Source organism: Euwallacea similis, chromosome 34 (assembly GCF_039881205.1).
Source record: "Euwallacea similis isolate ESF13 chromosome 34, ESF131.1, whole genome shotgun sequence".
NCBI classification, from domain to species: domain Eukaryota; kingdom Metazoa; phylum Arthropoda; class Insecta; order Coleoptera; family Curculionidae; genus Euwallacea; species Euwallacea similis.
The window spans coordinates 857,301-871,488 of record NC_089642.1 but is presented as its reverse complement, the minus strand read 5'-3'; the positions used below and the strand labels follow the sequence as shown (position 1 = coordinate 871,488).

At 33.8% G+C, this 14,188-nt stretch overlaps 1 protein-coding gene across 1 annotated transcript in view; it reads left to right on the top strand.

Moving 5' to 3' along the window:
• The window catches only part of LOC136418351 (uncharacterized), a 67,169-nt gene that overhangs the window by 29,292 nt on the left and 23,689 nt on the right, over positions 1-14,188 (top strand). The window lies entirely within an intron of this gene.

The following is a 14,188-nucleotide window of genomic DNA, read 5'->3' as shown; positions in this document are numbered from 1 at the left end:
TCGAGCCCTAATCCGCCCTATTAAGAAAGGGTTAACTCCACGTGATGATCTATGAAGCTTTATGTCTTAAGGAAACCAAGAAGAAAACATTCTCTTGGGAATCAATGTTAGAGATGAGGAATTCATTCCTAGTAAATGAGTTCTTGAGTGTGTAAGTTTATGACTGGCTCGGTGAAATGCATTTTATTTGAGAACGTCACTTTCTCGGTCTTCAGTGACTCTCTGATTTTGGGACGACCATTGACACTTCTTGTCACTCTACCAGGAGTACAAGAAAGGTCGTTTCTCATGTCGGAATGGACGTAATATAAATATTGTGAGTCAAGCAGGCGGGTCGGCTATTAGCGATGATATCGAGTCGAGTCCCGGCTTCCTTTGTAGTCAAAAACGTCCCGCCAGAAACCGCAGGGTTATTAATTTTCGGCCGATCGGGGGAATAGATGAAGTTGGTTCTTGGAAGGGTACGACCATCATCAGCGGTACTCAAAATGATATAGAAACAAATGGCTCGTGTCACTACTGAAATATCGCCCCGATTATTAGTGCTGCTCTTCATACTTCATCATGTAGTCACAAAGAACTATCACGGGGGCCGACCAAGCTTTGTCAAATGTCACAACATTCTGCGACAAAACCGCCCTGAATATGTATCTTTTGTCGCATTGCTACTTTGTCCATCCAATGATACATTAATTTTCGTGGAATAAGAAGAATAATAACGTCATCGTACCGACTGCTACCTCACACGTCGCTGGTGCGACTTTAAAGGAAGCCGGTGGCAATCAATTTCGATCTCGTTTAATAGACGGGTCCTGCCACCCACGCCCTCTTGGTAGGGAAGCTGCCACCTACTTGAAGGCGGCAATCCAAAGGACACATTGACTTTTAAGAAAACCAGAGAAAGTGATTTAACCTGAATAAATCATTTCCTAATTGAATAAATACTAAATTATAAAGCTATGAATTTTCGCTGTAGGAGATGCTACATAAGTACGTTTTGAATTTTACTCAGCTCTCAGTTAGAAAAGGAAAATGGGGTGATTCCTTTTAAAAAACAAAAACTGATAATTGTATGGATTTTCGTGACTCATCCTGTATAATTCGAAATATGGAGTTTTAAAATGTGCTCAAAACGAATATCGATGTGTCCCAGCAAATTTACTAAAAATACTGTATTCATCAGATTTTTCATCTAATCAATAATAAATAATCACCCTGAATATAAAAAATAACAATGACCTAGGTAAAGTGGATTTTTACCCTCCATTTTTGGCAAATTAGGCGTTAATTCGTGGTGGCAAAACAGACGATGACATTACATGTCTTAAACAGGGTGTTTCAGAATAAGCGTGTCAACTCCTTACTGTAGGTTTCTGTGACCGAGATAAAAAATAAAATTCATATGAACATGGATCAGTTTTCGCTCTCTATCTAAGATACAGGGTGATAAAAAAATATGATTTCTTTAGTGTTTTTTAATAAGTCCTTTCCAGCATTAAAATATTTTTATGAAAATTGAGGAGGGTAAAATAGGTGGAGAGACATATCGTTAGGAAAAAACGAAAAAAATTACATTTTTTATCACCCTGTATTTAAGGCAGAAAGTGAAAACGGACCCATATTCGTATGAATTTTATTTCTTATTTCGGTCACAGGAACCTGCATTAAGCAGCTGGTAAACGTATTCTGAAATACCCTGTATATGCGCCGATTATATCAATGCTTATCGCATTTCTGGCGACAAAATGATATCATAAGAGTATTATTAGTACACCTTCCGTTCAAAAAACACCAGCAGTTGTTTGCTACAGCTAGTTCTAGATTGCTGAGCTAACTCAATAGTTCAATAATATGTTGGCTGTTCTATTTAATTTAAGAAAGTTTGTTTGAAACCCATCTTTACTGCGATATCCTGTAGTATATGAAAATAGGTCGTATACATTTATCATACATAAGGCTGTCTTTTGAATACAAAATGGCCTAAGAAGTAACTACCGACCCAAGTGAAAATTTACGCCATTTATGGACCCTTTGGAGATTGAAATTTTGGGAAAGTTCTCTAAAGAAGTCTCGAACAAAAAGGCATCTTTGAGTATATCTGAAGTAATGGATTGCATCTTTTTCGTCAATATTAATTCTTCTGTAATATTCTGCGAACATTCCTATTTCAATACTGTATATTCTGTGCTTATGCGGTTCACATTGAAATTAAGTACGAATTCTGGTGCTTATAGAAAGCACTTGGGCCCTCTGTGAGTATCACTCAGGGAAGATAAATTTAGATAAAGGTGCCTTTGCCATACCATCACCTTTCTCAATAGATTTCGGGGAACAGTAGCAACTATTCCAGCAAAAAAACACCCAGTTTATCAAATATTTGCCCCGCTTCAATAATTTAAAATTAGTGCCCGAATGTATTTTAATTGTCCGAAATAAATAACGACGTTTCGAAGGAGTCAAATGTTAAATATCTTAAATGGTTTGTGGTGATTAAAAATCAATGATGAAGATAGTCCAAAGTCGGCGCCTTTCAATAAATTAAGCGGTGGGTTTTGAAGTCGGTTTTATGGCTACCACTCGGCATTTAAGATTATAATATGTATGACATAATTCTTTGCGGGGAATTTTCTCTTTGAGAAGCCGATAGGTTCGTACGGATACGGGTACTGGTACCGGTACTTAATTCGGATCGCGTAAGCTCGTTGAAGCACTAATCAAATACTGGAGCAATTTTTTCAAATGTTGCTACCTTCATTCAATCGATGTCTAACAATCGACAATGGACCTATTTTAGGAACCAAATACCCCGAACTTGAATAATTTCGATACTTAAATTCAAATAGCTTATCATTTTTACTCTATAAAAGTTCTCTTTTTTGCAGTAAGATTCAATCTTCCAGAATTCAAGTTATAATTGAATAACAATACTCATAACTAAAAAAAGTATTAATAGAAGCAGAAGCATCTACAGAGATATCAATAACTAACATGAATAAAAAGTATTAATAATTTTGAAACAAAATCATTCGATACTAAAATCGAAACCAAACTAAAAGACAACTCTAAATTTGTTTATTAACCCTTCGTGTCACGGGTGAGGCCTATCAGTCCAAGTAAAAATTAAATTTAGCTATTAGTCTGAAAATATTTAAACTAAACTGTTTATGTTCCAGGTACCTTTCATTTACTTAGTGACATAAGTTTACTGAAATTTTCGTAAAAAAATATCAATCGGTTTTTGAGTTATTGCATTGTATGTCCCCACAGGCCTCACCCGTGCAAAGTGGTAAATTTTTTTATAGGCACATATTCAAAGGTTATGGTTAAATTATCGTACCGTTCATCATATTTTGGCATAATAATCCAGCTAACGTATGTGCAAAAAGCTGGAAATTATATCTTAAGTCCTTGGAACTGGAACTGATGAAATGTTATCAGAGCAGCTAGCAAAAATTTGCCTAGAAGTATACGTCCAAATAAAAGAGAATATTGCAAATATTAAAAAAGACGCACAACACAGTACTTTTGCAAATTTTGCAAAAACTAGCTATGCATGGAGCACATTATCGCATCTTGTTTTTATTGCGTGATAAAATAATCGTTATTTGATTGTATTTTGCTGTGTTAGATTTTCTATCTGGAAAAAGTTTTCGTATTCATTTTAAATTTGTCATAATGTTAGATATATCCTTTTTCAAATAATGTATTTTATTTGACCATTATGTTTCTTTTTTTCAATAATAATAACGTTTAAAATATATGATGCTAAAAATGTACATCAATAAGTGACATAATTCTGGAACCGGATAAAAATATTCCTTTCTGAAATTTAGTTAAGGCAAGCTAAGAAGTGGTAGAAATAATAGGTTTATATTGGTTTTTCTACATTTCAAAATTTTAACAAAACATATCATATATTAAACTGATCCTAACAGGCCTCACACGTGAAAACGTGTAAAAAATTACCCACCCGTGAAACAAAAGGTTAAAACTCATTTGCCTCCGCTATTCGTATTGCCTTATGATTCAAACTAATGTTCTCATCATGCTTTTCTAGTACATATATGTACATAAATAAAGGTAGAAAATGCCCATAACGTACGTGCGTGTTAATAGCATTTAGAGCCTCTATTCTGGTAGTTGGGGTAGTAGGATCAATGCGACAGCTTTTCTCTTTGTCAAGCTCATGCAATAAGCAAAGACAGGATATGGCGCTGGATATTATTGGATGATATTAGCATAGTGGTAGCAGATGAGAATTTTAACAGTCAAAAAGCTGATTTTTTTTCTTATAGATGATGATATAAAGAAACTAGTAGAACTCGGAAGCCAATAGAAGTATCAAATTACATATACAGATATCAAAATCTTTTATGAGTACACTTAACCAACAGTTTATTTAAGACTATAAACATTTTGATCATGCCTACGACCATGCGTGCCATCGGCAGCCCGAAACGTGACGGGACCAAAGTTCCGAAGGATTTTATCGTTCGTGCGATAGGCCTGGCGGCCCCTTTTTACGGCCAACCTAAAAAATGGCACTTCACCGCCGGCTACTTGTGTTACTCTCCGCCTGTAAACCAAATCGTCATCGTCGGCGCACCTGAACATGAATAAAGCAAGACAAAGCGCCAATTGCCCGAGTTGCCGCGGAGGCCTCGGGCCCCAAAGCCCCACGTGGTCCTCGGCGGTCTCTTTGATGTCGCTCGCCACTCGATAAGGATAAGTGCACGTTCACACTGCGCAACTCGCGATTGATGTGTTGTTTACCAACAAGTAGAGATGACCTCTTCTGACCCACAAGAAGATTGTCGCTCATATGGCACCATCCAGCGTCTGCTCGGACGGAATTGGGAATCGTTTCTTACCCCTTCTTCTGAAGCATCCACACCACTTTTTCTTGGTTGAGCTGATGAGTTTGAGGTTGTTGCGGGAACAAGCGTATCTCATTTGCGGGATGTTTTACGACCGGTTCGGCAATCGGCGACTTCAAACGCGCACGTTGTTTACATAATAGAGGTCCTTAGCAGCCGGAAACAATATGAAACAGGCGCAGCGCGGACATCAAAGGTTGCCGCTCCAGCTGCTTTCTTCTTCTTTCAGCCCTTGGCCCCTAAGCCAAGGCTCTTGAACCAGTGGCGCAACCTGCCTCTTCGGAATCCAACCACAAATTCAAATACCGGGCAACAAATTTTTAACTTTGTTGCCACCTAAATTTTGTTTGTCTGGTTTGATTTCAAACGGAACTACCCACCGTGGTATCACTACTATGTAGTGATACTCCAAATTAGCGTCATGGACATTTGATATATGGTATTATTTTTAGTTATCCAAACTAGGTCATTTGGGTTCCGAAAATAAGCAGACAGTTGCAAGTAATTCTGCTGAACAGTCTGTATCAACTACAAAGCATAATTTGGAATTATTGTAAAAATGAAAAGTAACAAAACAAAGATGTTTGGTAATGTCTAGGTATGTCTAGGTCTTAAATCTGGAGATTTGAGTGTTGCCCCTGGATGACGTCGAAGCAGCCAGTCAAAGCGGTACTTCCAGCTCCAATAGCAATAAACATACATACAGTGTGAAAGTTTTGGATGGAATAGTCCATATAACTCAGATGCCGAATATATGCGGTCAAAATCCTCGGATACGTCGATTTTTATTTTTTTTGCGGTTTTTTTTATGATAAATTCATGTATACAGGGTAGTCAAAAAATTAGGTATGACCACCAACTTTGTTTTTTCAAATGAAAACACCTACTTTTTATTTCATTTTTGAATTCTACACAAAGTTCTAAGTGTGCTTCATGTACTATGTCCTATACCTAAACGCAACAGGTCTTGAGAGATTTACGATTGAACATGTCAAAAAATAAAACTTTTGATTTCTTTTAAAATTTCTTTGGCCCTGAAAAGGACCGATTTAATATAAAATAAAACAACGAGCAACAATTAAATTAAATATTCAAATTGGATCCTACCTACTTTTTGACAGGAATTAAGACAGTGAATAAACTCTTGTTTGACATTTTGCAGCATTGCTGGAATAATTGTTCTTATTTCATTACGGATTCTTTCTTTTAAGGCTTCAATAATTGCTGGTTGGTTAAAGTATATCTTACTCTTAAGATAACCCCATAAAAAGTAATCTAAAGGCGTGAGATCAGGTGGTCGTGGCGGTCATTCAATTACGCCTTGTCTCCTAATCCAGCGTTCAGAAAAAATTTCAATTAAATAAGCCCTAACATCAATGTGGTAATGAGGAGGTGCTATTTTGTATTAAATCGGTCCTTTTCAGGTTCAAAGAAATTTTAAAAGAAATCAAAAGTTTTAGTTTTTGATATGTTCAATCGTAAATCTCTCGAGACTTGTTGCTTTTAGGTATAAGACATAGTACATGAAACACACTTAAAACTTTGTGTAGAATTCAAAAATTAAATAAAAAATAGGTGTTTCCATTTGAAAAATAAAATTGGTGGTCGTACCTGATTTTTGGACTATCCCGTGTACATAAATTTATCATAAAAAAACAGCAAGAGAAAATAAAAATCGACGCGTCCGAGGATTTTGGCCGCATATATTCGGTATCTTAGTTATATGGACTGTTCCACCCAAAACTTCCACACTATATATTTATATCATTTTAATGCCATTCCCTTTATGCGGGAAAAGCTCTTTAGTAATTTGTACAAAAATTTCAATAGCTCAAGAGATTTTTTCTGTCAAATTTTCTTTCTTTTAATACGTAAGTATTTCCCAGAATTGCGACTTTTATTTTAAAATTCTTATCATATAGAAAAACTATTAGGAGGAAAAATCTGAAGTGATTCACGTAAAAATGAAAAATAAACGCTATTTAAAAATTATCAACCAAATTATTCAGTATCAAACTCTAAAAATTAAAAAAAAATTTCTAATACGTTCTGCTTAAACACCCATTTGCCATTAATATTCACATCAACCTATGACTCAACTTTATTGCTAACTACTGCATGGCATGTAGCTAGCTTTTTCTAATATGTATATAATCTTAAATGAAAATAAAACATAACATATGTATGTATTTGTTAACTGGGTGCAGACTCCAGAGTCTATTTCACTACTTAAAATAGCAAATCGGGTTATGCCCTTTTTGCTCTGTAGGGTTGTGGGCACTTCGCATCCAGGTTGAATATGTGTAGGCTGGTATTTGAAGGATTCATTTCATCCAAGGCTTCACGTCAAATTTACTATTTAATTATTATTTGGAACTTACTATTGCTTTTATTCTTTTATCATTATTATTGTTATATGTTTTATGAATTTATAATGTGTGAAAACAAATGCCATTTGTTGTTATGAAAGTGCTACTGCTGCACACCGATACAGTTATAGCATACATAAGTAGGTACCTTCGCTTTATTTGTCTCCTAAATTTTAATTTTTATTCACCAATATTTCCTTAAGAACTTGTCATTTGAAATTACTAAATATGTTCTATAAGTTTGAAGCAGATTACTCTTTGTTTCTTTTATTTTATTGGGAAATAATCCCAAAATCTAGATTTATCCTGTCTTAAATACATATTTTACTTTAAAAAATGTACAAACTGTTAAAGGGAAATGGAAATGCTAAATGGGAAATATTTCATTGGTAAAGTACCAGAACATTGATGCAGTGCCCTGAAAAAGTTGCACTCGAACTCAAGATTCGGGATAATTTTGCTCTTTAGAGGTAATTTTACACTAAAAATTTTGAAATTATAGAGCGATTTTTATATTTTTTCTATAGGTTTTTGTAACTGTGTCTTTGTGGTTTTTGAAGGTTTTTAATGAATTTTATTATCTCCTTTCGAGCTTATTTCTATTGAGGGCTGTCTCACAATTGCAAAGCAGTTTTTGTCTATTTTTTAGATATATTTAAACTTTTAGTTTTTGTGGTTACTGTGGTTCTTCAATGGATTTTCAAATCTGTAGAATAACTCTGTATGAAGATTTTAGAATGCAACTTTTGGTTGAATTTTAACTACTTTAAACTAACCTTACAACTACAACTAAAGTAAACTAACCTGAACCCCAGCGTCAAATTCAGACATAGATTGAGCAGACGTCGCGTCCAATTGACGATAATTGAACATTTTTAATTAAATACTATTGGTTATGAGCAGAAAGCTGTAATGTCCGTTTTATGGCACAAGTCGTCATTAATTGCGGTCAGGAAATACATGTTATTATTTTCATAAAGTAAACGAAATGTTTGATGATCATTTAGGGAAGATTAATACCCGAATATCAAAGAAATTCCCTAATAACTTAACGACTGGTTTATTTTTTACTGTAAAATTAATTCAATTCGCGCCACCTTAAATTATTCCGGGACGTTTGAAAAATACACGCGGTACACATATAATAAACTGTTTATTCACGAAGGAAATGCACTATATTAGATTATGTTTACAATGTACTTATAAACGCAAATAAAACAGAGGCCCACAAGTGAAACTCCAAAACAACTATCTCGCCTGTTTAAAAAGCCAAGATTTATACGCTCCCGAGGATAACTAACACTCTTGTTTGCTTTGGCTGATGCTAAATGCTTCAAAGGACGCCGAACTATTTCGAAAAATTCTGATCAAATTGATGATAATTTATCTTTAACGATAAATTAAGCAGGTAATGGGTATGATGAATGAGGATACCGAATCGAATAATTTGTCTGAAATTATTTAATTAGTGAGCGCCATTAACTTCCAGTAGGTAAGTCCTTGTATATGTCCCCTTGGCAGGTAATTAATAATATATTAGGCACGCGTTTAGCATAATGTTTTTCTTAATTGTTTTGCCAATTTTTCGGAAATGCATTGTTAATTCATCGATTTATACATAAAAAAAAAACATATCTTTCGCACTGCATACCACAAAGCAATTGAAAAACTTTCTACCGTCTTTGATCTGTTATCGAGCCATTGGAGGCTGTGTTTGTAATTAACGCAGCTAAAAGATTTCAGAATTAATACTATAATGCGAATTTGTAAAGGAGCGAAGCGGTTTAGGTTTTCCCCTGATCAAAGTAAGTGCAACAATTGAACTGTGTAAATGTTTTGGATATAAATTAAATCTAAGTGTTTATCCACGCTTTAGTCGTGATATTAGTCGGATTAATAGTTTATTTGGATATGATTCAAATAAAGGGTAAAGAAGGTAAAGAAGAATTCAATCAAGACATTTGATTATACACTGCATGTGTAATAGTTGCACAATTTTATACGTTTGGGAGTTTAATAAATGTGCCGCCATCTAGCAGCATCGAAGCTTAACCGTTCTTTTGATAATTTGGTCAAGACAAACATTTTCTGTAAATTTTCCAATTTGCTAGGAGAAAAAGCTTATCTTTAATTCCATTGGTCATAATAATTATTTTCGACTATAATAAACCGGAGAAGTTAAATTTTTGTAATGTTCGTTAGTTTAATTATAAGCGACCTGCTGTGATTTAAAAGAAGATCAAAGGCGCCGCCGGCATCGGGTATATATTTTGAGCTGAAGCGCGCATTTTTGTTGTGTTTAATTTCTTCTTCGACGCAAATTACATTTAACAGAGCATGTTACATTAGAGGTATTCCGAAACGGTTACCAGTTGTTCTGTAAATAGCCCGGTGGTACCTGTTGGATATGTTATTTACGTTAAACGAGCTTAAAAACGCTCAGGTAATTAATTCGATTCCTCTTAATGGTTCGGTGAACAGCCGGCATTTGAACAGGATTCGGCTATGATGAAGCTTAATCGAGGATAGAGGTCAATATCGACTAAAATCGTGAGATATAGCTACAAGCCCCACTTGTTGAAAATGCAAATTGAGCTTTATTAACAATAATTATTTCAACTCTAGGATTACACTAAACGTTAATTGAGAGTGATAAAACAATGTCCTGATAATTTTACCAAAGTCATTATTTTTCTGGTCTCTATACAAATTTTCTTATTGCCAATATTACCAGGAGTTTGGTATGGAAAGATTGAGAACCATTTTCACACTTTATTAATTCCCGGTATTTCGGTAGCTAATCATTTGCGAGCTCATGTTGATAGAACCTGTTTTTTATTAGTTTCATGTTAAGAAAACACTTTTTATAAAAGAATCTCTTCAAACATATTTTTGCAATTACAATTTAGTGTTTTATTTGTCGATACTGTGAATTACTGACTACCTCTATAATAGATAATGAAAGAAAATATATAAGAGATATAACATATTGTAAATACATATGTATGTATTTGCTCATAATCCTACAATTTCATTAAAGAATTATTTGATTTATTTGATTGTATCCTAAGAAATATGAATTTTCAGGTACTATGTAACGCCAACATTCCCAAGTGGCAAATCGCGTATTTTTCAACTTGATATCTATATAAGTGTTACGAGGGGTGATATGTAAGTACTTGTATAATAAATAGTAATTTAAATGTTCACGTGTTTGGTTTACTGAGAAATGCAACTTATTTTGTTATCACAAACTACAAATAGTTTCAATTAAAGTCTGATGGTAGACGTAATCTGTAACCAGACATGCTCAATATTATCATATTATAGTAATTTTAAAACTTAATTTTGAACATCGAATGCTATAATAATTTAATAACGTTTGTTGCAGTAATTACAGGTAAAATACAATATCTATATGGGATATTTGTTGTCTTACCCCTGATATCAAAATCACTTCCGCAGTCGAACTTAAATTGGCAATTTAGTGAAGTTTATAAGGCTTATAATAACTTTATAAAAACAAACGTATATGCTGATGTAAAATCCCATAAACTTTGTGAACATAATCCAAAATCCGCCTTAGAAACGCTTCCTGATCTGAATTTAGCAAAACAATGCAAAACAGTTTAAGACTATTTAATAACATGAAAGTGAATCTGAAGAAATATTACCCTCATAAGTCATAAGGCGCATGAACAACTAAACCTACTCTACGTAAGGACAGGTAAATGTTAAAATACAATCTAACAGATAAATAACTTAAGTGATTAGGTCACTTTGCATCAGAGATTTTATCTCTGATGGAACTTTTCTTAAGTTTTATAAAGCTACGGGTGGCATCTAAAATTCCTTTGTCTGAAATTTGTGTATTTTGTAACCCAATAATGTCTGTGAAAATGTAGCAGTCATTAGCTGATTTTCTTAATTATGAAAGGACCGTGGGTATCAATTTTTTGTTAATGCCAAAACAGTCGTGTCTGCATTTGCAACCATCACGTATTTTCCCACATGATAAATATGAGAATTTTTGCGGTGTTGATTATGTATAATGGTTCTCACTCTGCGCTTGATTCTTGACTATATTTTTAGCAGTGCTGGTACGGAAGTAAATAATGTCTTCTAGATCAGCATTTGATCTACAAGTCTGAAAAAAATTTCAGGCCACGTTTTTGTATCAGACAGAGTAGAGAGTATACAGAGGTACAGAGGAGTATGATGGCTTGGGCAGGTTTGACTGATTTTCGATATTGATTCTCGTTTGCTAGAAATATCGTTTTATTACATTTCGATCTCATATAAACTATGAGTAATTTTTCTGTTCTCAATGTTACAATGAAGTCATGCCTATCTAAGAGGTAGCATTCCAGACATCTTGGCATTGTACACAGGCACTGCATCAGACTGTTCGATACTGAAATACTTAGTATTAGTCTTTGACCATCTTGTACATGTACTTTCTGGCTCCATACCACATTTTAATCTGGCCAAATGCACAGATCTTAAGACAAATGATTTAGCAAAAAAAAAACTCTTCCGCTAAAGTGTGAAATGCGCTCCATCTTAATTTCTTCAACTCATTATCTTTCAACAAAACTACATTCTTTTGAATTTGGTTAGTCATTATTATATCAACTAAAGAAATCTAGAAGAGAGAGCATCAATTAAAGGATTTGATATAAAACATCTGTCTGTGTACGAATCAGATTAAAGATCAAAGCAAAAGAGGATTTCAGAGATGTTCTTTTTTGCTTCATAGAGACAAAAATCTATTGGAATACCTACTAGGTTTGTAACCGCGAAGTTCTTCAACCCCATTGAGTTAGGCTTTCCCTAAATATATTGTCTTACATGTATTTTTTCGTGGAACGAGACCATTTCTTTATCTATTGAGACTGCTTTGTTTCGTCGATTTCTATGACTTCCACCATATTCAACATAGGTTGAACTTTCCAAAACCAGTCCAAATTCATGCCTTTTTTGGAATTGTTCTTCTTTTCTATAAGTTTAAGCGTGAACACAGCAAAAAATAGCAATTTCAAATAATATTGTCAGAACCGATTGGTCCTCTGATCTCTCGTGCCTAAAGTATGCGGATTCTCGGTAATCCGTATACCCTCATCAACATAGGAGCCCCAAAAAGGATTTTTAATTCCTTTGAAGTAGTTTCAAGGGAGTGACTTCTTGTAGAAATTGCACGCATATTTATTTGTAAAGAGGGCAACGTTTTCGAAGAAAATTCTTGAAATTAGATATTTTCTAAAGTACACATCAGATAGCCTAAGTTTCAATAAATTGATTCCCTCAGGATGGAAATTATATTCCATTAGTCTCAACACACGGTTTCTTAACCAATTATTTAATAGAAAATGCGCGAATAGCTCATCATTTGATGAAGAACCGTTGCTCTCATCTTAAATTTCTTACTTGTTATTTTGGTTCAGAAAAGATCAGAACTACATTACTAACTTTAGAAAGTTACCTCAGAAATAATTTACATATACCTGAATTGTCAAGATTCAAATTATCAATGACATTGTGCAGTTTTTTCTTCATCAAAGTTTCTGAAAACAAGATTTTCTCAACAACGTTGCAATCGTAAAAACCTGAAAACGAGGAACGAGGAAACCAAAAACTACGAATAGCTTAATCCATTTCTAATGCATTAAATTGACGTCGAATTACTGATATTTTCAATTAGGACATAAAACGTTTCTAAATTGGACATCAGAATACTGAAGTTGGTAACCTTGTCTCGATACCTTTCGTTGCTTCACTCATATCTTTATTAGTTAAAGAATTATACAGGATTTTTGAAAGTCTGAATTTTGGAATTTGTATGAGCTGTGATCCATGATCTAGTAGTTCTTTGGTCCATGATTTTCTCCAAGTAAAAGATTTGAACAACTTCCTTCGTTGACCGATTATTCGGAATTGTTCATAACAAATTAAACTTCAACTAACAGTGCGTTCCAATTTTGGTTTCTATCGTCTCCTATTTTTGCAAGCGTTGAGGTCAAAGAACAGTTAACTTTTTCAATTTGCTCCTTTGCTCTTGGGGCTCCCCCGTAGCCACTAAGATTTGTGTTTGATCTGGGGTTAACTATAATTTGTAGATATAGAGTATTATACATAAAGTACGCACTATATGATTTTTTTTTACTTATAAATTTAGATCAATTTTGCCTTTGCTTTCCAATTTTGTTTCAAAAACAATGAGAAATGATATTCAAATCAAGAAACCACTCTCAGATTGCATTTTTTAAAAATAATTTCAAAGTTTACTTTTATTTTTCAAAATTTGGAAAAAAAATTGAAAACAATGGTTTTATAATTATGTATTTCATACACATTATAGACAATGTAATTCAAGAAAAATTAACAACTTCAAGCATTCATTATCAAATACCGTTAGGTACAATAATCAAATACAATTACGTACCTCAAATCAACCTTTTAAAATAACTTAAGTTTGGAATTTTTAGCGTTTAGGCGGAATAGATGCAATGAATATGAATGGATGTATGAATGTGAGTAGAAATGGAACTTTATAAACAATTCTGCTGTGCGGTAATTCCATTGATTGCAATTGATTATTACAGATACATAGGGAATAAAACTGAGCACAAGCTGTTATAAAATGAAGCAGATAATTAAAGAACTTAAGCAAAGTCTGGGGTTTCGTTTTGAAATGGGAGTCAAAGTGGTATAAAAAGCTTAACCATTTCTGAACAGAGTGACTGAGAAATCACTTTCTGCAGATGCATAATTGTGCCTACTTCTTGACATTTTATGCAATTTCTCTAATTAAATTTGAATAATAAAATTTTAAATTATATTTACCTTTGAGTTACCTTTCGGAACAGTCAAAGTTGTCATAGAAAAATAGCAGGAAAAGATAGGACCGAAATGAATATGAAGGAAGTAAGTTACAAAGTGAAA